The 25,917-nt window shown below is 43.0% G+C and overlaps 1 protein-coding gene across 6 annotated transcripts in view; it reads left to right on the top strand.

Annotated features, from left to right (window-relative positions):
- The window catches only part of ERBB4 (erb-b2 receptor tyrosine kinase 4), a 1,148,078-nt gene that overhangs the window by 794,188 nt on the left and 327,973 nt on the right, over window positions 1–25,917 (top strand). The gene's annotated exons all lie outside the window — the stretch shown is intronic.

The raw sequence follows: 25,917 nt of genomic DNA, 5'->3' as shown, positions 1-25,917 counted from the left end.
CATGGGGCAGTGGGTGGCAGCAGGGATTGCCCCCCATCTGGCAGCACCCAGTGAGTCAGAGCTTTTTTTTTCCGAAGTGCCAGGAGCTGGGGTGGGCGGGGCAGCCATTGCTGGTATTAGGAGAGTAGGTGGGGGATGGGCCTGTGTGATTCAGAGATTCAGCAGCATCCAAATCTCTGAATCAGATTTAGCTGAATCAATTCAGGACAGTGATTTGAATCACCAAATCGAATCACTGTTCTCCGAATCGGCCAAATCCAAATTTAAAGCAAATACTAGTCACTTCACACAGGCCTACTGGCTAATATCCATTTAATTCTATCAATCAGTCACCCAAAATATTATCTCTGCAGATAATAGACTGGTAGACATTCTGTTTGCCATATGTTACATGTGACTTATCATGTGGTGAATTGTAACACCAGTTACAATAAATATTAAACAGTTTATCGCTGGATAAAAATGGTGGATAAGCCATAAGGAAGTAGCTCATTGAAATAATAACTTCTTTGTGGTGTGGAAGTATCCCACAATTTTAACATGCCAGTGTCTGGCTACATGTTGGCTACATGTTATATGTGAGTATCACTTGTGCAATACTCACATATACCATATGTCACAAGAAGTTTTGTATGTATTTTACTATTACAGATTAATTATTTTTAAAAATCTCATATTTTTGTTGTTTACATTTTCTACTTGGTTTACAAAATAAAAAATATACCAGTTAGTTTCATATTAATTTATCTTAAGTTTTGTTTGAGGTTTCCATACAGTTGCAGAAAATTTGAGCTGGAAATTCTGATATAAGAAAATGTTACTGTTCTAAAAAACAGACTTTCATTTGTATCATTCCTTTACATTATCTAAATTAGGATGTGTGACATCTTGTACCATTTACTAGTAGCCTATATTTCCATTCAAACACATATCCAAAGCATTTTACAAAGTATTTCCTAGGGATTTAATTTAATGTTTGCACAGTACTTTGCACAGGTATGTGTTAAGGATTAGCCTTTTTATTGGAAATTAACTACTATTGGTTTGGTCTTGATGGGGAGTAGGTACATGGAGGTAGTTGGTATACAGCACTTTTGTAGCTATTCAATGAGATCTGAAAGATAGCCCTGAAAGATAGCCAAATCATTAATTTGATGCTCAGTAGTGGCCTTGTAATTCTTTATAGAGCACAATAACTGATTTTATTAGGACTAAGTACAATATTAAGAAAGAATCATTTTTACACCCAAGTTTCTACTCAGAAGTGTCTATACAAATAGTACATACTAGGTGCATCTATACAAGATGCTATGTCACCACAGCAATGTGCTATGGCAATGTAACTCATCACTATGACACTGTAGTATTGGCAGCCACGAGCCATGATGTCTCCGCTACTATGCAGTAGGTCAGTGCTACCACGCAATGGGGTCAGTAATGACCTGTGTACCACCTGGACTGCACAGTAACAGTGTAGTCATAGCGTTTAGGTGTTTAGTACTTGCTTTTAGTACCAAGTGAGCAGTGAGATGCACATGAAGATGTGCCCAATATGTTCCATTTTACAATGAGCCTGAGGGAACCTGCTGTTGAGAATGGTGTTGCTCAGCTCTTTGCAATCCAAGCTTTCCCTTATTCTTTGTAACCTGAATTCATAAAAAGTAACAGCATATAGAGATATATACTTGGGATTTGCTCTTGTTTTTAAAAAGGCGTTTGTATATTCGGAACAGGTGACCACCCAAGTTTTGAAGTTTGCATTTAATTCTGCTAATCTTCCAGAATTCCAGCTTTCCTGTACCTTCCCCAACAGGTAGATGAAGATGGAGAGAACTACCACTCTCCATCCATAACACCTTTCTGTTAGATTTAAGTGAGGGTGTGGTTTGCCTATAGGAAAGCCCTCATCTTTACATGATGGAAATTTGTATCTGTCTAAAACACTGCATCAGGAAAACTTTTATTGACTTGTACCTTGCAAAATGTCTGTGTTAACACATGATAGCCTACACAAAGCATAAACAACTACTGTTATCAAAAGAGGTAGTTAAGGATAAATTTATCCTACACTCTATTACTCAGGTATATGCAGGATTCCCGCATTTCTTCAGAGCTACTCCCCTGCAAGATTCTGAGTAGGATTTACTCTGAAATAAATCAGTCATGAAATTCAGTGGCAATACAGTTATGGGATGTTAGCAAAGGGAAAAGTACAAGTGACTTAGTCATACTTATGGCCAACTCTGGGGGCCTTGTTTTACAGTGCACATAGTATGCATTAAATAAAGGTATTAAAGTTTGATCATGTTCTGAGCAGTTGTACAGTGCTGTTTACTACAATCTCTAACCTTACTAAATGACTAATGTGGAGTCTTGAACTGGTTCTGGTTCAGTCGGCTGATTGTCAGTTCCAGCCCCATGACTGTCTAGGGCTGTGTGAGCTCTTGCCTTTCAACTTGATTCTGGAGGAACATAACAAGTGAAATCTCCAGGATCCTCCTGATGTGTGTGGCCTTCTTTGTCCCACCCGAAGACTTGGGACTGCAGAGGGGTCCTGGCTGATGTCATGCCTGGTGAGGATTGGAAATTGCTCATATTATCTCTCAGGAGCAGTTCGACAGTAGCTGAACAGGTATTACTTACTATGATCTAGAAATACTCCTTGTCCAGGGAGTTGTAACTTTGCTCTGATACAAGTGCACTCAGTACGTGTTTTACTACTTGAACATGCAGTCACTTGCACTTTAAGTTCATATAACACATGCTAAGTGTAATGTGGCATGACCCTAAGACTACCTAGTATGTCCTTTCTAGTGTACATCTAAATTGGAAACTACCTACAGGGAAAATAACATTACATAAACATAGATGCTGGTGACAGGTAATTCTAGAGTTCGTTAAATTATAACCTTTCATTGAAGTGCATTACTTAAAGTTCAATTAACATTTTAAATGTATGTTTTGGGCCAGAGACTCCACAGACAGTTGGTCTCTGTATACATTCATTGTGACGGGTGTCACTGTGGCAAAGCTAATAACAGAAACTGTTGTTTCAAATAAAAGGCTATGAATAACTAAACTATCCTCTGAAAGGTCTTTCTATGTGAAACACTCCTCAAATGCTCACAAAATTGCATTTTTACAGCAGTAACTTTCTCATGGATTTCCCAGCTGGGAAGCATATTAAATCAGAACTGAATAGACAGTCATTGTGCCCCTAGTCTTGAAAAATAGTATTCCCCACTCCTTAAAATTAAAGGATACCAGCTCAGATCTTTTCAAAGGGATTAATTAAGAAAAGAAAAAAACTTAGAAACAAGCACAAAAACTTTTTGAAGCACAAGATTTTGCCAAGCTATTTGGAAAATCAAAGATGGGATTAAGAGAGCAAGGCCAGTGGAATAAAATGTGGAAAACAGGTTAACAGAGCTCCTGATCTTCAGTAGATGAAAGATTAAGATACAGCGAACACATTTGATGTGGCAAACAGTGATGGGCTGCAGTGAACTCTCAAGAGATGGAAACTCTCTGCTCTATTCAATGTAGTATGTTTGGTTTGTAGTGAATTAAGTTTAGATATTTAGTAAAATTTTTAGGCCAAAACATTCAAACATGACAAGTTATTTGCGATGCCTTGGTTGTAATGACCATAAAAAATACCTGATTAGCAGACCATGAAAACATGATCCTTCTTAGACCTGAATGTACCCAAGTTAAGTAATGTAAGCCATATAGAGGTAGCATAACAAAGACAACTAACTTAAAAGGACATGTCTGCATGTTGCCCTATGGTGATGCTGTTACTGCACTTGTGCTTTAGTACTTCCTTTTGGGAACTACCAAAGCATGGCACAGTAACCACCCATACTGCACTATATGTATAGCATGTGGTTATTTTTACCCACTACTTTACCGAGGCAGCACGCTATAGCAGAGGGAGTGTACCACTATAGTGAAGTAGCTCCTGGTCATGTGTAGACACCCTGTGGATGCTACATCACCATAGCACATTGCTAAGGTGATGTAGCATCATATGTAGATGGGCCCAAAAGGGTAACACTTTTTTAACTGTTAGATACAGAAATTTTTTGAGCCAATGCACCTAGAATCTTGCGAAACCAAAAGAAACATGGACAGAGACCATTATGTTTCATTTTGGAGGCAGAAGTGGGGGGAAGGAGCAATGACTTTTTGTACAGAGGGATTTGAATCCAGTGGTTTCATTCAAAAGTGCTTGTCACTTCTGAAAATTTTGCTACCAGATGTGCCAGGCTCCCATAGGATTTCCACAGTGCCTGGAAGCCTTGGGAAATCCTAGTTTTGTAGCAGCTTGTCATGTGATCTGCCAGGAGCCCTGTAGGAGAGCTGTTGCAAAGCTGGGCAGCCATGGGAGCCAAGCATCCTGGTGGAAGATTCTAAATGCAAGAAAGCAGGAAGATCTGATAGAATAGGTCTAGGGTTGTGTGAACCTTTGGTCCCTGATTCAGTTCTGTGGAGATTTGGCTCAGTTCAGTGGCTGAATCTCCGAATCCAAATAGAATCAGAGGGCCTTTTAATCTCTCCAAATTGAATTGGAATCCTCCAAATCAATTCAAAGGGATTTGGAAAGATTCGGAAATTTGGACATAGAGACAGCTTTAAATGTTTTTTCTATATATCTCTAGGAAACAGGGGCTCATGAGTTCTGTGATGCTGGGGTGCATGAAGTGTCCCAAAGAAGAGTAGGGGGCTCCCCAGTGTACTTGGCAGCCAACCTGGAAGTGGGCTGCAAGTACTTCCTGTCCACTTCTGGGTTTGCCACTGAGCATGTGGAGGGCCCCTCCTGTACTTCTGTGGGATGCTCCGTCTACCCCAGTATCGCAGTGTTCACAAGCCACCCCTGCTACCTCAAGGTATGTAGAAAAAACTTTTAAAGCTGTGTCTATGTCTGAATTGCTGATTCTCCAAACCAGCATTGAATCTTCAGATTCAGATTCGGCTGGATCGAATCAGGGACAGTAATCCGAATCAATGAATCAAATCGCTGTCCCTGATTTGGGCCGAATCTGAATCGAATAGGGCCCGCTTTGCACACTCCTAATGGGTACCAAAGTTGCAACATCTGCGTGGGAAAAAAAGATCTCATCAGAAAATTTCCAACCTGTTCCAACAGAAGTCTTTATTCAGAAACCTTTGAATGGTGCTGGTACCACTTATGGCACAGCGGTCGTAATTTAAAATGTCAGAATTTGTCATAATTTAACACACAAGTATATGTTAATACTTATTCTAAGTTGAGGGATATAATGTAGTACCTCACATCCCACTGTGTGGGAACTGTTGGTAAATGCTTATCTTTTAATGGCAACCAGTGTGCATAATGTATTACTGTATACCACCTGGTTATCAGCAGATTGGCAGTTTAAACAGTATTTTACACAAGGGAGAAACTTACAGCTTAAAGGCATCTCTTTTCACTACAAGTGGCTTGTTTCCTCACAGTCACTAGCATGTCTTGAAAATAGAAAATAAATCCCAAACACTCAGAATATTAAAAATAATTAAACTGTGTTGTAATTGGCAGGTTTTTTTAGTGAGTGGGTGGGGAGAACTGGTTTCTCTCAACAAGCTGCAGCTGGTTCAGCTAGATGCCTTTGAAGGGCTGATTTTAGAAAAGGGGAAAGAAAAAAGTTATTAACCCCCCCAAAAAACAAACAAACAAACAAAAATCAGCCACTGAATTTAGCAAATCCTGAAACTCCTGGGCAAAGTGCATGATTCTGACATTGTCTTGTCAAGATGTCCATCCAGTCTGTCAGTACCTGTTTGGTTAGCACATGTAGAAGGAAATATTCTTAGCACAAAAAGCTCAGAGAGGTTTTTTGGTTGGTTGGTGATTTTCTGTGTGCGTGCATATGTGAGAGAGACAATATCTCACTTTATCATCTTTTAGGTAGATAGCAGATGTTTCAGTGAGCTTTTCTGGCAGATTCTTTCTGTTGCTTGTCTGAAATAGAAACCTTGCAGTTGCATTCTCTAGGCTGCTGCCAGTCCTGGGCATGCACTTGGAGGAAGCACAAGAATGGCAGCTGCCAGCCCAGTCAGTGCCATTGCCACAGCCCAGAGCCCAGACCCTGGCAGTGATACCTCCAGTGTCTAAGTTTCCCATATTTGTCAAGACTTGTGTTCCATTTCCTTCCTGTAAAATCAGGTTTTACACAGAAACCTATGTCCATATCTATATTTCGGACAGGCATAATAGAGTTAGCTCTTGATTCTCACTTCCCTGTTTCCCTTCCAAAACATACTATTTAATGGGTACTGTCCTCTTAAAAATCCCTTTGACCTCCAAACAATCTTCTCTTTGTAATGGGTAGAAGTTAGAAATTGCTTCTGTGTCTAGGGTGGACAAACACCAGCAAGAAATGACATCTTGCACCAACCGTATTTCATTTAAGATATTTTAGAGGTTATAATTCTTGGATACTTTTACTTGCTCTTCTGACTTCTTCTACCTCAATTTTCTATCGACCTGCCTTTTTCTTTTTTATATTTCTCCTTTTTTGTGTAGTTTTAGAGATAACAGGTATGAAGACTGAACTACATATACTGCGTAACTTGAATCCAAGACAAAGTCATTTTCTTCCATTTAACCCCTGAGGGTGGGATAGATTAGTCTTAGATTTGAGTATAAGTGGGAGGGCAGGTGGCTGCTGCAGCTTCAACTCCAGGCCCAACCAAGGTTGGAATCAGAGTTGGAGCAGCAGCTACTGTCCATCCTTCTGCCACCTCTTAGCCTCTTCCTCCCTGTCTGTCCCTTTGCCACCTCTCCCCCACCACAGTCTCTGGCCTGTCTCCCTGCCACCTCTGCCCACCTGCTGCCACTTACTCTCTGGCACCAGTCCCACTCCAACTTGGGGCATGGTGCACATGGTTGTTTAAACCCCAGCCCCAGCTTAACCATGGAGTAGCCAGCAACAGGGTTGCCACTGCCAGCTACTGCTTTATGGCTGGGCTACATAGGGGCCTGAGAAACCATGTGCTCCATGCCCATGGCCAGAATTGAAGTGGAGAGTAAGCAATGGTAGGGTGGCTTTGGGTGTGCAGGGAAGCAGCAGGGGAGTCCAAGCAGGGAGAGCAGTCACTGAGAAGGGGTAAGTGGTGGTGGACGGCATGTGCCAGAGATGCAGGCACAATGGGGGGTGGGGAAGGAAGGTGGCAGGGGCACATGCCAATGTGTATGGGCACTGGGGGGAGGGATATGGTGGAGGAGGAAGGTGGCAAAGGGTAGGGATCAGACTACTTGACTTCTCTACTTCTTATTTCCCTACTTCCCCACTGCAAATTTAAGACAGCCCACCAATAATTAAATTATATGTATAATACATAAATGTATAAATTGTCCATGTATAGAGTTTAATTATTGGTGAGGGTTGTCTTAAATTCAAAGTCATCCTGGATTCAGGTAAATACAGTAGTTGTGGTTCCACATATCTAGGCTTGTGGTAGTTACTTGTCCTTTCCCTGACAGCTCTGTGCATTTAACATTTTAGTAAAAATAGTAAGCCCAGGGAAAGTAGATACTGGAAGTTTATTTTCTATTTATAGTTGTCATCCTAATACAGGAGTAAAATCTATGATGTGATTTAGGTGACCAGTCATCTGTCACAGATACATAATAACACAGGTAAACAGTTCACAAACAAGTTTTAGGGTGATGCTCCTTTTCTATTTAAATTGGGGATGCTTGTGATGAGCAAACATATTTCTAAAAATCTGATTAGATCTCTGAATAATCTTCAAACACAAAATGGGTTATTTGGCTGATTATATTAAATAGTCATATTTATATGTAGTGCCTGGATGTTCAATCAGAATAAGCTGACAAATATCAAGACACTTATCTAAATCTTATCTAAAATTTCCATAGCTCCTGAATCATAAAAGTAGGTTAGTAATATCATTGCAAAAGGAATTTCTAATACTCTAAACTTCTGGTCGGGCCACAAAGTATACAAAGAATATCCCTGGAACTTTGTCAGAAATCATCCACTCCCAGACTGGCTCCCTCAGTACAGTTGGTTGCAAAAAGGGGAAATAATTAAAAATGCTTCTGTAACCAAGCCAAAGGAAGATAGGAGCACAGAAGAGACAAGCAGCAGTAAGTCACCCTGAGGTTGAGCTAACAAGCTGAATTGGGAAACACCTGCAGCAGCTCAAGGAAGCACCTGATGGACAGGGAGCAGGGCCACGAAACTATAAGCGTGGGCCCTGAGCCAAGAAGGGCAGTCTGGCCCTATATGCTGCAGAGCAGGGGAAATACAGGGGAATTCCTACCTGGTACTGGGGCTATCTTGAGGAAGGCAAACAGAGTGTGCCTGCTCTACAGGAGAATATTACCTGGGTTAAGGGGAAGTCTTGTTATGCAAGCAGGTAGCTATTGTTTATGTTTGGACCCAGAGGGGTTTTAGTTTGTGTTTGCCAGAAGACTTAAACCTTGATTACAGTTTCAACTGGTGGTTTGGGAGTGACTGAAAGGGGAGTATGTGGAGGCCACAAACAGGTGGTTTGGGGATGACTGGGGTTTTAAACTACATTGGGGTGCCAGGGTCATGCCAATTATTAGAGTCCTGCCAGGGGTCTTGATTCTGGGCACACCATAGGCTTGAACTTGTCAGGGAGGTTGAAGCCTCAAGACAGCAAGAGACAAAGGTTGAAACCTAGCTTGGACAGGAGCTGGACAATGATCAGGGGGCCCAGTGCCCAGGGAAGGCTGAGCCAGGGCCAGTGGGTGTTGTACATTAGAAGGACAGAGGCAGTGGGCAGGAGCCCTGAGCAATGGGCACAGGGGCCAGGGGTGCAGACACTGCTAGAGCAGGCTCATTGCCTGAGGCAGGGTGAGGCAGCCCAGGAGGAGCAAGGTCAGGGCCAATGGCCCAAAGCCCAAGCAGGGCACAACCTGAGAAAACAAGACTTGGGCTGGGACCCACAAATCAGGCCCTATACAATGGGCCTAGGCTGAGTGGACCGGCAATAGGAAAGGGACAGAGGCCAAAAAGGCCAAGACCCCAACAGGGTAAAGGGCTGAGGAGGTCTGATATCAGATTGGGGTTAAGTGCCTGCCCAAATTATTAAGTGGTAACACCTGTGAGGCATAGACATGGCTGTAAGGAAGGTTGGAGATAGGGCTATGCAAAAAGGCACTGTTCCATTTCACCTTGAGTTTTGATGGGTTGACGAAATAGCATTCCATTTTGAATTTCATTTAAATTTGAAACAGCTGTTCCATTCCATTCTGTCGAAACAGAAAGGCTGTTTTAACATTTTGCTGGGGACAGAGAGTCAACACAGCTGGGCTGTCTCTCTGCCCCCCCTCCCCCACTCGATCACAGTACCAGAGGTGGGGAGTCATCCCCGTTGAGCTGCTCTCCACACCCCTGCAATGGCAGCTGGGCTGACTCTATAACTCCTGCCCAATGATGTTGCCCTGTGGGGTCAGGCCAACTGTCAGGATCCCAATATTGCACTGTTAGACAGGAGGGTGTAACACAATTGCACATATGAAAACACACAAATCAATTAGGTGCATACACACACTACCAACTCAGGCACATGCACAACCAAACCAGCCTAGGCACATGCATATCTGTCACCAATTCAAGCGCATATACACTACACATAAAAAATTGGACAACAATCAGTTGTCAATACCCACACACATATCACTAATTTGTATATCACGTACACAATGACATATATGTGTGTATATTCACCAGTTCACACACATACCATCCACCTACACATACACACAGGTGAGTTCCCAGCTTGGATAATACAGTATGTATGTGTGTGTTTGGGGTACTTGAGAGAAGGTTAAGGTGAGAGAGAAAGTGTAAGGAGTAAAAGTTGCTGGAACTGGGCTTAGAACCAGTAGACTAGAGAGAAGCTGGCTGAGGAACTGACGCTTGGGGTTACTTAAGGTCAAGTGACCCTGGGGTTACTTGGGGTCACTTGGTGCCACTGTGGAAGCAAGGGAAAAAGCCCAGTGGCAAGGAGGAAACAGCTAGGAGACAGAGGCAGAAAGCTGGGAGATCAGGGGAAAAGACAGTGGGGAGAATGCAATAACAGTAGCAGAGATCGGGGAAAAAGCAGTGGGGAAGAGATAGTGGCAAAGAAACAGGGGTTTGCAGGCAGAGAGGAGCTCGGGACAGCTGGAGCCACAGGAGCATGGGACAGGTGTTGAAGGTGGCAGTGAGCCACAAGTAGGAGAGGGAGAAATGAGACAGAAGTTAGAGGGGTGAGGAGCAGAGATTGGAACAGGTCCAAAACCGTAGTAAAGCAAAACCCAACTCAGGGTCCAAATAACAGTTTTATTAAATGAACACTGTACTGTACAGCTTGGTTTCTACACACACTCACACAAGCACTTACACACACACACACACACACACACACAAGCACTCACAATGGCAGCAGGAGAAAGACTCTGTGGAAGGGCTGGAGTCCAGGTAGGGAAGAGAAACAGGGTCCAAGTTCTTGTTTGAAGAGAGGGTGGGGGTGATAGCTACCTAGCCAGGCTGGAAAGGGATCTTTGTCCAGCAGGTGTTGTCCAGAGGGGCATTGCCAGCGGGGCCTCTGGGTGGATAGGTGGTGTGGCATGGTGCTGGTCCAGATGAAGAGGGTTTATGGGGCAGACTACCTCTGATCTCCTATGGGGAGGGTGAAAACTTCCGTGCCTAGTCCTCGAGCGCTGTGCATCTAAGCTCTTCTTGAACTTTGCCATGACTTGTTGGACTGCGCAGCCAGGCTATCGGGAGTGACCTTGGGTAAGTTCCCTCAGGGGTTTTTCCTGCCCCATCTTTGATGGTAAATAGGTTTTGATTGGAAGGACGATGTCTGGTCCTGCCATCCAAGGTACCTCCCCTCGGTTGTCCTCACGATATGTCTTCTTGGGGCTCCACCTCCCCTACATGCTGCCTAACACAAACCATTCTGTTGTTTGTTGGGGTTGATGAACTGACTCTCCCTGGTGCTCGATGCTTATGGGGCTATGGTACTTGGTTACTGGTGATATCTATGCTGAATGTCTCCTGAAGCCCCCTTTTCCTCCTGGCTTATGCAGTATCTGATTCTGCCCAGGATTTGGTCCCCTTTGCCCCGTCATTTCCTTCCTGGGTCCGGTACCTGATGTTTGCCGTCCCCATCAGAGCGCCATTCCTGTCACTCCTGTTGATGTCCCAGTTGCTGCTGCCATCCTCTTCCACACTGGGTCTGTAAATGACCCCTGGGAATCTTGCTCACCTGACATCTCCACCACACTCCCCTTCCACGGGAGCCACCACATTCCCATGTTGGGACCCTCTAAGCACCCAGGCTCCTCTGAGCCAGACAAGGATGCTGTTGCTGCAGCTGCTGCTGTTTCTGCTTCCACTTCTACTGCCACTTCCACTTCTCCTCCTCCCCTCAACTTCTTTCCTGCCGGATCTTTTATCCTGGTGCCGAGCGCCCACCCGACCAATCATCCCAGCACACTTTTATAAAGCGCACCCAGGCAGATGCAGGAGCTAGTTCCAGCTCCTCCTGACTCCACCGTGGGTTTTTACTTTGATCTTTACTATGTTTTGAGCACACGGGTTTTGATCCCGCTGTGCTCCACCGCCGGCGTGGAGTCCTGCTGCCTTTCCACAGACCTGGGTAAGTGTTCGCCGCAGAGGGCATGTCCAGGCAATGTCAATCCTATTCCAGAGGGTACCAGGTGTTCTTACTGAGCATGTGCAGCCTTGGCACAATGGTGGGTTGCCTCATCTTTTGTTTCTTGAATGCTGAGGGTAGTTCCAGTGGCTGGGTCATTGGTCCAGGTATTGGTTTTGAAGGTCTGGTCATTCAGAGGGAGCTATTTTTAGATCAACTGCCGTTGTCTCTCAAGCACCTTCATTGCTCCCCATTCATTCAGGAGCCAAGTTACATAGGAGGGGTAGGTATGAGTCATAGGTTACACAACAGGGCATGGGGACAAGGCGGAGACTTGACAAACTACATGGAAACTTGACATGACTTATGCTAACTTACATATTTAGGCCTAAATCATATAGTAGCAATAAACAGTAATATAGAACAGTAAAAAACTATATAAACATAATAATTATACAATATTATAAAAAAGGAAAAAAAGAAACAAATACAACTTGGTACCAAAATAAAGTGCTGAAGCATATCCTGTGTCTTGGCTTATGTATACTTATCTATAGGGTATAGAGAGGGAGAGAAAAAGTCAGAAATGGTTGGGAAAGGGGAGGAACTACATTTTAATATAAAAAAAAGAAAAGGGGGTTTGCTATGAGGCAGCGCTGGGGACGAGAAGTCAGCCCAGCTGGCCTGTCTCTTTTTCTTCCCCCGCCCAATGGCAGTGTTGGGGGTGGGAAGTCAGCCTAGCTGGGCTGTCTATCTACCCTTCTGCCCAATCACAGCACCAGGGGTGGGGAGTCAGCCCAGTTGGTCTGACTCTCCACCCCTCCACCTGATGGCAGCATCGGGGGTGGGAAGTCAGCCCAGCTGAGCTGTCTCTCTGTCCCCCACCCCCGCCTGATGGCAGCTTCAGTGGTGGGGAGTCAAACCAGCTGTGCTGTCTCTCTGCCTCCCCCCCTACCCAATGGCAGTGCCAAAAGTACTGCCCCCCACCAAATGGCAGCGCTGGGTGGGGAGTCAGCCCAGGTGGGCTGACTTCCTGTCCCTGGCCCGATTACAGCACCCCCCTTCCAATTGCAATGCTAGGGAGGGGAACTGAGCTCAGGCTCAGTTCCCTTCCCCTGAGCTGTTATTGGCTTCCTACAGCCCGGCAGTGGGAGACGGGGAGAGGCAAGGCCCTAGTTGGAGACCTTGATTAGCCTTTAAGGCTAACAGGTGCCCTGGGGAAGGGCACTGGCCCTGGGGAAGGGCACTGATGGGCCATCAAGGCTCACCTAGCAAGGGCAAGGTGGAGATTGACAGGAGTCAGGAAGAGCTAGCTGGCATCTAAAAGAACTGGGACTCACTCTAGGACCAATTAGACAGCACCCTTTCCAATCAAACAATTACATCAAGGCATGGCAGAGGAGTAAGAAGGAGAGGGCACGCTAGAGCTGGAGCAGGGCAAGGGTTGTATGACCACAAGGGGTATCAGAGCCACTCCTGGAGCACAAACCTGGTGGTTAAATCTTCTTTCAAGTAATCTTCTGTCTTTAAGTATATTACTTTAACAAAGGAAACAGTATGCCCCTATATTGTGCCTTGATTACTGCTCTGGCTATATTCCGGGAGCAGCCACAAGTTATCTTGAGTTATCTCACAATTACACAGTTATACTCATTGTTTTTTGTGTGAAATTAAGACAAGAATACCACCAGCCTCATCATTTACTTGTCAATGTGCCTTTGATTTTGCTGGGTATCTTCTCATAAAATCTCTTATAATGACATTGAGGTTTCTCCCACAATATTATGCATAGTGACAAAGAAACTACTCGTAGCTGTAGCCGCCAATTCTCACCCATAATTATGGTTCTGGCAATAAGTCTGTCAAACTGGATACAAATAGAACATCTGTGTGTTTATTTCCCCCCCTTAACTCTTGTTGTTGCAGCTAAGGGAAACCATCTAGTATAATCTTAATGTATTTAGGATACTAATGTGGACCCAAACTTGTGTTTTTAAATTTGCGTAGTCCATTCAATATGGGCTGGGGGAACAGGGAAAGGGTGTCCTTGCATGTATATAATTGTTACATTTCAATAGATTCTATCTTGATCCTCTATTTTATTGCTTTTTTGGGCTCAGATGTCTCGAACAAAAGCATCTGTCATGGTATCTCAGAATGTTTTACCTAAAGTTTGAGCAAGATAGTGGGATACATTCATAAAACTATTTCAGATCCTGAAAAGTTGCTTGTGAGATGTCTAACTTCCAGGTGACTGGCCATCAGAGTGGAATCCTGAACCCAGTGTTAGGCACCTAGGCTTCACTACACAATGGAGAGGAGAGAGCTTCAGAATGGGGTCCAAAACAGTCAGTGCATCGCAAAGGAAGCTGTCTAACACCAGTAAGCTCAGCATGAACCACCTACAGCTGGCCAAAAGGACATGCTAATGATAAGGGTGAAAGTCCCGCCCCAGTGCAGGCCTGCAGGAAAGTACTTCTGTCCACTGGGGATACACAGACTAGAACTGTCTCCTGAAGGTAGGATTCCTGCATATGCCTTTCCTTTTAAAGAACTGAGCAGGGTTCAGTCTTCTCTTTTGGAAAGGAAGGACATGTGCCGCTTCATATAATTTAGCCTCGTGGTAAAAGGAGGATAGAGGTTGTTCCGTACACTCTTCAAACTGAGAGGGTCAAACTGAACATTTTGACTGCTTGGGATACCGATGTTAACCACCAAGCTATAAGCTAATTGGGAGTGGATCACTCTTCAATTTGCCTGTTGAAGCTCCACAACTAAGCAAACTAGAATTAAAGATACAGTGGATCGAAGAGAGAGCATGAGCAAGAGAGCACGGTTCTGTAGCTTAGTGACTATGTCACTCATCTAAGGTGGGGGAGTCCTGGGTTCTTGCCTCTGCTCCAGGACAGTTTCTATATTTTACATTATATAGTTAAGGGATAAAGTACAGAAACAGGTGTGAGAGTAGAGATCACAAACCAGCACCCTTCATCCTATGTGAGCACCTTAGCAATTAGACTACAGAATCACGTGTCCTCCTATACTACCTTTTTCTCTGACCCAGTGAACCTTGAACTCTACATTTCACAGATGTACAAATTCAATGGGAGAGATGGAAAGTGACCGGCTCCCCACACCCCTATACACAGAAGTTAGTCTGTGGCTGGTGGTTAGGGCAGTGTTAGCCAGCAGGTTAGTCACAGTCTTCTACATTGCAACTTTGGCAGAACTTAGTTATCTTATGACTCAGTTTAAGCTCCTAACTTTTGTTTTGGATTTATATCAATATTACTGTTAGGAAGAATCTTTCCCTCCAGGCCTTGGTTGCCTCGATTGTGTTAGTTTGAGTGAATGTGCACAGTTATGCATAGTTTACTAGTGGGAAATATATTTTTAACAATAATGAATACAACAAAAGACTTCTAAGGGTTTGTTGTTCCTGATGAATCTGCCAAGTAGCAGGTATAACTTGACCTAGCCTTTTAGTCTTCTGCCTGGGTTTTCCAATGTACTTAGGACCCCTACTTGTGTGTTTAGAAACACATTTGATGCTGATTGGAACTAATTCTCCACCACAGTAGGGGGAATTCACTTACAGTGCTCTGTGCTAACAGTTATAAGCAATGATAATTAATATCTCTTAATTGCTTAATTAGAGTAAAAAATGAGACTCTGTCATATGTGGAGGTTTTTATTTTTGAGGATGACTAAACTCCTTATTAATACATTAAATCATGCAATCTTGCCTATTGAATCTATTATGGGGGAAGTGGGGGGAGAAAGAGTTGGTATTTCTTTTAATCTTCCACTTTCCTCCCAACCTCCCTAATTCCTTTTCTCTGCTCATTGCTATGGCCCAAGGATATTTCTTATAACAGCTGAAGAAGAGCATTACAGTGACTTCCTATCAGTCCTGTGCTGTCAATGATAAATATGAATCCACTGGTCTGTGCCAATTCAGGGCTGCTGATATGCTTTTCCTGACTTTCCATCTATTCCCTTACCTCTGGTGGTCAATCATTCTTAAGATCAACCCTGTTGTGGGACATATCTACTGATACTCTGTAATTTGTGAATTCAGTACAAGTGCATCTACTTCTCTGTGCAATACAATCAACACTAACATGATATGGTTCGGTTGTCTCCCTTGTATATTACTCATGAAAGTGCATCTTCCATTGTTAGTAGGTATACTGTTTTCCTCAATGCAGATTCAGTTTTATCTCTGGTTTCTTTCCTTTAGACCTGTATATCTCTCTATCTGCTGATCTTTCAATGTGTATGTCTCAGTTTGTTTCCCTTACAAATACATATTTCCCTTGCCATCTCTTTTCAGTTGTCTGTGTCTGAATCTCTTTCTGGTCTTTGTGACTTTTTATGAACTTATCTTGAGAAAAAGATTGTTAATAAACAGAGTAAGCTATATGGTACATTTAAGTTTTCTCTTTAAAATATTGCTGGGGTCCAGGCAGGAGAGGATGGCATGAAAGGTTTGAATAAGTGAAACTCTTGATACCCTGTTCTCCAGTAGGAGAAATGTCCACAGACAGATCATGCAGGGACCCTCAGGAACTCCCTCATGGACTAAGTACAGAGAGTCAAAACCCCCCAGGCTGAATCAATTCAGTCTTTGCAGGTTAGTCTAAGACACACAGATTAAATTGAAACAGAAGTGAACAGACATTTACCTTTGATTCAGGAAATGCAGCCACATGCCTGCAGTGGCTGTGGCCAGAAGTGGGAGGGGGGGGGAGGGGCACTAGTACATGGCTCTTTGATTGTGTGTTCATTTCCTCTTCCTGCTGCCCCTGAGGATTTGCAGTCCAGAATTACAGCAGCAGGACTGTGCAGGTTTGCTCATCACTTCCTCTTCCTGCTTCCAGGTGCCTCTGCGATTTGTAGTCTACCCCCGCCCTGCAATTTGTAGTGTGTTTAACCCCCTTCCCTGGCCCCAGACCCTAGCCAGTGTTTGCCTGTGGGGGGGCAGTCCCCCCCACTGTAGACTTGGCTGCATCCCCAGCTGGGCTTCTCCCCCAACATCCTTGTCTGCCAGCCCTCACTGCTCCAGCTAGAGAGCAGAGGGGCAGGGCCAGTCCTGCTCTCTGGAGCAGACAGCACATCCCAACCTGTGGGCATGCTGGGGGACTCTAATTTAACTTGAGCCAGGAAGGACTCTGGGACAGAAGCTTCATAAACTCGTTTGAGCCAAATCATTTAAATCTGATACTACATTCAAGCAGGTTTATCTCAAACCAGTTTCAGCCATTTTGAAACTATTTTATGTTCACTGAGCTTCTGTTATGTTACACATTTAAACCAGTTTCTGATCACTTAAAGTGGTTTATGTGTAACTTCTGTCCCTAGCCATAGTGCCCAGAAGTGGTCTTTATTGGGCTAAAAATCTCTGATGACCCACAAAGGGAAAGTCACATGACTAGTTCATCTATGAACTACAACTGTGGGTATACTGGCTGCCATAGTGTGCACAGAAGAGATGTGGATATACCATACTCTGCCATCAGGTGGGGTGAGGAGTGAAATCCATCAGAATTCCCATGGAGGTCCTTGGTGCAAGTGGCTTTATTTAGTGTTTGCAGAAGGGACTGAATTTAGGCCTGGGAGCAATCACATTTAAGAAGACTCAGGGCCAGATCCTAAATTTGTAGAATTAGATGGTACTACTTTGAAGCTGTCTGGTATCTTATAATTATTTCAGTGAAAATGAAAATGAGTAGCATACACTGATTTCTTTTCTATTACCAAAAGTTTTACTTTCCCTATTGCTCTCCTGTGAGACACACCTCTTCTGCCTCAAAGAGAGGAAATCCAGAAAAGCATGAGTCTCTCTTATTAGGTAATTAACTTTCAAATCAGTAGAAGAGATCTGACGACTAGCATAGGGCTGGTAAAAAATGTAAATGATTTTTACTTAACAAAGGCATGTGAATGAATAAATGTGTGACAATAGGAATTGTCAGACAAGGACATGGAAAGCATTAAAGGCTGATAAAGGCAGAACAATTCATCATAACAATAGTATCTTTAATTCTTGTTAATGTTATGCTGAGTTGTTTGAATTATATTTTGATTTTTGCCATCAAATGTATCTTTTCATACATAAAACTAAGTAATTTTAGCTGTTAGAAAAACAACATGAAGCCCTATTTAAATAATGAACAGAAGGAGATGAGGAATCTAGAAACATAGTGTACCTGAATCATCTTAAACTTCTGGGAACGTAGAGCAAGTTATACCAGGATCCTTCTGTACCTTGCCATCAAAATTTGCACTTATAGTCAGTTTCTGCAGTCACCCTTTGTTAATAATAAACTAGTTAATATATTACTGAAAAATGATTAATAGAAGTTTAAATTGTTAATCCATTCTTTTAGACAGTAAAAGGCCAAAATGTTTACTTATAGCCATGACTTACAGCTGTCAGAATGCCCATTCTTGGTGTGTTTATAATTATTAATAGCACATGTATGTAATAAGCTAGTAGGATCTGTTAATCATTTATCAGCCCTGAATAATCCATTTACAAATGGAACCTTAATGTAAAGTGAAACCACTGCTACTCTCAGTTCTATTGCATTATCCTGCTATTCTTTTCCTTAGAGAACATGGTATCCTTAAGGCAGCTGTGACTGTTGACAAGGAACTGTAGTGGAAGCAGTGCTCATGTCTGTGCTACACTTAGCTTACGGCTAAGAGAGGGACTTCATTTTTCTTGTCTTGTCACTGACTTAATCTTTTGCAGTTTTGCACCAGTCTGCTTGAAATGATGAAGTCTGTCTTGAACCAAAGCAAAGCCCTCTCAGTTTTCAGGCTGGTACAAAGGTGAAGTAACCTTTTCAACTTCCAAGAAAGTAAACAAGTCAATTTTGCTGAGGTCATCTGACCCCAGCAGTCTTTCCTGTCCAAGTGCAGTGGGGCTGGACCCAATGATCTCATGACATCCCTTCCAGCCCCTAACATTTATGAATCTGTGATAACACTTTTAGATTAGAAAAGCAGAGGGAATACACTGTGTGCTGGGATCCCCAACAGAAGCAGTTTTATGCTGGAAGAGTATGAATATGGTTTCCTGCACCAGCCTGCATAATGAAAAGTTCATTGCATTAATGGTGTCCAATGAAAGATTGAGTCATGGAATAAAACCATCAGATTTCTGCAGGGGTTGCCTGGACAAAAAAGAATGCACATAATTCTAAGTGAATCTGTTCTTTGGAAATTAGATTTAATTAGAAGTCATATCAAATTATATATCCCTATTCTTTGCCTTCCCTTCAAGGTGATCAATTATCAAATACAGGTTTTTTCTCCCTCAAATAATACTTTATTGTGTAAGATATTGGACAGCGTCCTCAGTTTCTTCTAATGGTAGTGGGGCTCAATATTTTGTAATCCCATAGTTCACAAAGACCTAGTGGCTAAAGCAACAAGAAGGAAGTCCTATCTCTTTTTGTTCCAGGCTTTCTTACTACTCCTTTCTTGAGACATCCCTTTTAGAAATGTCTTCATTTTGCAGGATTTTGATTTTTACATAGTGCATCTACATATATGGTCTGGGGCAGTGGTAGGGGCACTTTAATTAGAGCCGCTGTGTTTGACAAGCTTCAGTTAAAGCACCCCGCCACTATTTTGAAGCATGAGGACACTGACTACATGAGACACTGAGGCTGCTAATTAGCTTATTCCAGGAGACTCATTTAATAGAGTCTGTTCTGTCATGCTATAATTATAGGGTGTTAGATGAGACAGTCCCACACACCTACAGACACCCATAGACTAGTAGGGAAGGTGTCCTTGGTCTGGGCAATGGGCAGAAGCATTGCCCCACTGTTCCTTCTCCCCAGTCCTGTCCAGGAGGTGAGAGAGAAGTGGGGCAATGTTTCCTGTTCTTTCAGGCTAGGGACAGAAATTACACCTAAAACGGTATAAGTGATCAGAAACTAATTCCAATCTGTAACAGAACAGAAGTTCAGTGTGCATAAACTACTTTCAAAATGCCTGAAATCAGTTTAAGATGGACCTGTATGGATGTAGTATCAGACTTAACTGATTTAGGTTAAATCAGTTTATTGAACTCCTGCCCCATATCCTCTCCAGATTCAAGTGAACTCAACAGTTCCTCGGCATAGCAGGATGGTTTGCATATCCCCCACAAACCCCACCTTGCAGGGTGGATAGGCTAGCCTTGACTCAAGATTTTTGCTTCAGCCAAGAAGGGAGGTGTGCTCTAGTACCTTCTGGCTTCTGGCCTAGACCACTGTAGGCATGTTGGCTACATTTCCAGAACCAAAAGTGAATGTCTCTTCACTTGCTTATCAATTCAAACTATGCAGCTTAGACTAACCTGTGAAGATTGAACTGATTCAGCCTCAGGCTTTTTGACTGTCTGTACTTAGCCCCTTAGACCAAGGTGGCCAGGACAGTCCAAGCATGCATTGTATACATTTGGAGGGAATAGAAGTCCAAGAAAGAAGGAGAAATAAATCTATTGCCATCTCATTCTGCTTCAGGAATGTACAGTTAATAAATAATCATGTTTTCTAAATTTATAGAAAAGTGAGAAAATAGATGCAGCCTAAATAGGGTATCTATTAGCTGTGTTGATAACCATTTTTTCCAGACTTATGGCTAACGTAGCCCACTATGCACCATCCCTTAATTTGGCCTCATCTTGGAGAATCTTTAGGAGGCACTATTCCACCCAGATGCCACCCCCCCCCGCACAAAATTACAATTCCTTCCTTCCATCTTTTTCAAACATCAACACAAATGATATTACCACCACAACTTGCTGGCAAGTGTGAATGCAGAAGGTGATAGTTTCATAGTTGTTAGGGGCTGGAAGGAACCTTACAGATCATTGGTTCCAGCCCCCCTGCACTTGGGCAAGAAAGAGTGCTGGCATTAAATGTCCCCAGCAGGATGGGCATCAAGATGTTTTTTGAAGAGTCTTAGGATGAATGACAGTTCCACCTGGGGGGAGCCTGTTCCAAACCCTCGGCACTTGACTAGTAAAGAAGTTTTTCCTTATGTCTAGCCTGAAGTGATCCTCAATCAGCTTGTGCCCGTTATTTCTTGTCCTCCCCTGGGGGGCCTGGGTGAACAGATGCTTCCTCAGGCCCTGATGTATGCCATTGATATACTTATCGGCTGCCATCAAATCCCGTCCAAGTCTTCTCTTCTCCAGGCTGAACAGTCCCAAGTCTTTCAACCTCTCCTTGTATGGCCTGGTCTCTAAGCCTCTAATTATGTGCATGGTCCTCCTTTGGACTCTCTTGAGCTTCTCCACATCCTTCCTGAAGTGCAGTGCCCAGAACTAGAATCAGTACTCCAGCTGCAGTCTCACTAAGGCCGAGTAGAGTGGGAGGATGATATTTTTAGCCCTGCTCAAGACACCTTGGTAGATGCATGCCAGTGTTTGATTAGCTCTGCCAGCTATAGCATTACATTGGTGGTTTATGTTCATTTTGTTGTCTATCACAACACCCATGTCTCATTCAGATGTTGAGCTAGCAAGCATAGCACTGCTGATCCTGTAAGTGTGTTGTGGATCATTTCTCCCCAGGTGGAGCACTTTGCATTTCTCTGTATTAAGCCACATCAGGTTAAGTTCTTCCCACCTTGTGAGTCTGTCTAAGGCAGCCTGTATTGCCACTCTGTCACTAAGCATGACCACACTTCCCCATAGTTTGGTGTCATCTGCAAACCTTGCTAGTTTGCTTTTAATACCCGAATCCAACTCATTGATGAACACGTTGAAAAGCACTGGTCTGAGTACAAAACCCTGAGGGATGCCACTAGTCACCCTCTGCCATGATGACTCAGTTCCATCAATCAAAACTTTCTAGGTCCTACCACGGAGCCAGTTACCTACGTGCCAGACCATGAAGCAGTCAAGTCCACATTTTCCCAATTTTTTCATGAGGACTTCATGGGAGTCAGGTCAAAGGCCTTTTTGAAGTCCAGGTATATGACATCAACCTCATATCCCCCATCCAGGTGGCATGTAACTTGATCACAGAAGGAAATTAGGTTGGTCTGGCATGACCTGCCCGTAACAAAGCCATGTTGTCTGTCCTTCTGAATACTTCCTTCTGCTAGCCTGTCTGTAACGGATTCTTTGATAATTTTCTCCAAGATTTTACCAAAGATTGAGGTCCAATTGATTGGCCTGTACTTTCCCAGATCCTCCTTTCTCCCTTTGGCCTTCTTCCAAACTTCTGGGACCTCTCCTGAGTGCCACGAGTCTTTAAATAACTTTGCCATTGGCTGTGCAATGACATCAGTGAGTTCTTTTAGCACTCTCAGGTGTAGTTCATCTGGTCCTGCTGACTTGTAGATATTTAACTTTTGTAGGTGCTCCCCCACAAGATCTATGCCAAGATCTCTGCCAACTATGGGAGGGTGGTCACCCCCACTATGATCATCCTGTATCCTGTCAAGCAGGCTAACACCCTTGGACTGGTGGAATACTGATGTGAAGTATTCATTCAGGAGTTCAGTTTTGTCCTGAGTATCATTTATCAGCCTTCCCATTTCACTGATCAAGGGCCCTGTGCTTGATGGAGCATTTGCCTATAAAATCTATAGGCTATAGACTATGTTCTTCCTTCCTGCTCTATGGGACAGGAATAAACAGATTTCCAAAGCCTGTTTACACTGAGAACTGGATCAAAAATTTTCTAGTGGATTATCTAGGAAGAGAAGGGAGGCTCATACTCCTTTCCTAGCTGATGAGGGCATAGATCAAGTCAGTCTAACTCTTACTGATTGTCTCTTGTGTTAAAGTTTTCCTTGTGTTTACTGTTTGTGTCTCACCCTCACTGCTAATTTCCACAGTTATAAATCAATTTAGATTTATTAGCTTTCTGCACAGAACTCCAGTAGCCTCTTAATAATAATTATCATTATTACTGATTAAAGTTGCATTATTCATGCCAGATGGAGTCCCCTTCCTGTCAGCCAGAATGAGTTTGTATTATGTAGTTATAAGGTGTCTGTGATCTAAATAAACAGATGGCACAATGTGGCTGCAAATTATATGCTGATGATGTCAGCAACAATGGTTTCCAGGCATAATTGCTTTAAATGAACTCTAATGCAGCAAGGATTTGAGGCTTTTTAACAAGGTAGCTGGCATATACGGTATAATTACTATACAACATAATCAATAATACCATCAACACTATATAAGCATTAGTGGTGAAGGTTGCTTTTGAGAATATAGTCCTTACAACTTGCTGCCTTTAAATCATTGTCTTCTTCCAGGCAGTTAACATATTTGAAGCTAAAAAATGTGCCATCAGGAGAATAAAAACTGATTTTTCCTTTGAGTTAGAATCCCAAGTTCCAAAACCTTAGCAGAGGGACATGGGCATTTTTCCTCCACTGACTTTTCCAAACTATGACTGTTCAGATTAATATATGTTATATATCACAGTATTACCATGCTTGCAGATCTAGGGTTTGAGAAAGAGAGCTGCATGTTTTCTCCAGGTAAAAAGAAACTAGAATCTTTGCTAATATGCTAGGGGCCCCAGGTCTATATTATTCAGTTTAAGGTTGAAGCAAAAACAAATGTAACTTTATTGGAATGTGTATTCATTTGATATATTTTATACTACGTATGAAAATTACAACAAACTAGTAAAAAATACTTAAAGATGTTGCTTTCTTAGTACTGTAGTTATTAGAATTAAATGCACATCTCTTTCAGATTCATAAAACAAAATCGAGCCTTCTTGATCATCTTGATAGCGTATCCAGTACTTCACTGGAAGTTATTTCCACACCTTATTTAATGTTTTTAGCTAGAATAAAAAATAGTCTTCAGAGCTGTATAATAGGAATTATATTGACAGGACCAGCTAGCAGAGAGTGGGATTGCAGAAGAAAGGATACCTTGATTATTGGAGCACTAAGACCATTTAAAAAGGTGAAAGGGTCCTTACCACTTGCAGAATGAAGAGTTTAGAAGGAATTGGGTAGATTATAATAAACCATGAAGTCAAGTGACTCTTCACTGCTGCCTAAATAGAAATTCTGCTGCCACTGCCAGGCAGTTGGTTTTAAACTTTGAGTGGACCAGGAATCAAAGTGGGGATGCAGCTGCACTACTGAACCCCCCTGGATCTGCCTCTATTACTAGGTAGGACAATTAACACATTAACAGAAATATTCCAAATGACTCCCATGGGATCCTGGGTCTGATAACAAGTAGACGTTTGCTTAATACATTTTCTGAGCGATACTTTATGTAGAATAAAAGATGAGGACAGATCAGTTTGGTTATAAGGTCAAGTGAACTTATATGCTGTCCAGAACTTTAACAGTGCTTTAAGCAAGTTTCTGTAGAAATGACTTAGTGATAGATTTAAGAAATATATGCAATGCCTACATTTGAGGAGCTTGGTCCCTAGAGGAATGGATTCCAAAGCCTACAGTTAGTTGCCTAGGCTTCCTGTACAGTACATGAGTAGTTATCAGCTAGAGGTAGACAATAGGAAGCACTTAACAGAGAGTTCTGTCTGAGATTCTTTCCCCCTGCAAGGCTGAGGCACTTCCATCCACCTGAGATCCACAGCCAGGAACTCATTCCTGAGAGGGAGTGCTTACATTTTTTTTTTCCACAGGCAGAGAAGGATAAGATGGTAATAGTTGTAATGAGGCTGCTCACCTTCTATATAATTTCTTAGTGGTAGAAAACTCATTTAAGACGTGCAAGACTTGAGTTCAATTCCTTTCTTAGCCTGTGGGATTCAAGTTCACACCTCCCACCTTCCAGGTATGCCCTAACTACAAGGCCTTAGGTGATTAATTGTGGGGGCATGTTCAGGGAACATATATGTTGTTCCACAAGTTATCCATTACAGGCAGGCAAAAGCCAATGGGATTGAGTATTCAGCATGTGGCTGTGAGGGGGGGAAGGGGGTTGGGATTGCTATAGAGTCTTCCATGGCCACAGATCCCTTAAGGAGAGCTTCCTGCAGGGCACAAAGCTGTATTCCTACTCAGTCACAAGGTTGTGCTGCTTTTCTTTGTCTGACCATCCATACTTGCATCCGGCCTTATTCTGATTATTCATAGATTCATTGATTGTTAGGGGCTGGAAGGGACCTCACAAGATCATTGGGTCCAGCCCTCCTGTACTAGGCAGGAAAGACAACTGGGGTCAGGTGGCCCCAGTGAGGTGAACATCCAGTCTCCTCTTGCAGATTTCCAGGGTAGGCGATCGCACCACCTCTGGAGGGAGTGTATTCCACAGTCTGGACACTCTAACTGTGATGGATCTTCAATTAAGCTCAAAATTATTTAGTTTTTTAGACAGTTCAATTTTTTATGGGCTTTACAAACAGGCATTTTTACCCTTTTAGTATAGGCTGCCCATAAACTTACAGAGAGTTAGCAACCCTGATGGAGGTACCTAGTGAGTTTAGGCAGCTACTGAGTAGTAGAGGTAGAAAGGAGTTGTGGGAGGGATTTCAGTTTGGACTTAGGTGGCTAAAGATCACCTAAGCCTTATTTTAACTGCCTAAGGCCTTCTTTAGATTTAGTTTTTAGTTACATTCCTTTACCTCTTAGGAGTGATGTTATTGTTTTTATTTATTGTTGTGGTGTTCAGCTGTTTTGATGTACCATTTCTTGTATGACATCCATCACTAACAAGGAACTATGTGGTTCCATTTAGGGCATCCAGTGTAAATCTTTCTGTTAAAGGCCTAAAATAGCATTGAAAATATACTTAAATATATACAGTTTGGTTTCCTTATCTATATGATAGCATTTTGTCTTAAGGTCTACAGTTTGCATATATTAGGCCTGTCTGAAGTGGTTAGTATTCACTTTGGATTTGGATTTGGCTGATTTGGGGGAAAGTGATTCAACTTGGTGATTCAAATCACTGTCCCAAATCGATTCAGCTGAATCAGCCCTATGCCCCGCTCACTCTCCTAACCCCGTCAGTGGCTGCCCCGCCTGACCTCAGCTCCCAGCTCTTTGGAAAAAAAAGCCTGGCACTCACTGGCTGCTGCCAGGAAGAGGGGTGATCCCTGCTGACCCCCTGTGCTGTGTAGGGAGCTCTGCCACAAGCCCCCCAAAGCCCCAAGGCTGCTGCAGCAGCCAGCTAGTTAGGGGCTTTTTTTTTTTTAAAGAATCAGGAGCTGGGTTGGGCGGGGCAGCCATGGCGGGGGGAGTGCTGGAAGAGTGGGCAGGGGTCAGGGGGCTTGTGGCAGA

This window comes from Crocodylus porosus, unplaced genomic scaffold, assembly GCF_001723895.1.
Source record: "Crocodylus porosus isolate Cpor-Errol unplaced genomic scaffold, CroPor_comp1, whole genome shotgun sequence".
Taxonomy (NCBI): domain Eukaryota; kingdom Metazoa; phylum Chordata; order Crocodylia; family Crocodylidae; genus Crocodylus; species Crocodylus porosus.
The sequence above is the reverse complement of the archived record's forward strand: the minus strand, read 5'-3'. Positions and strand labels throughout refer to the sequence as shown.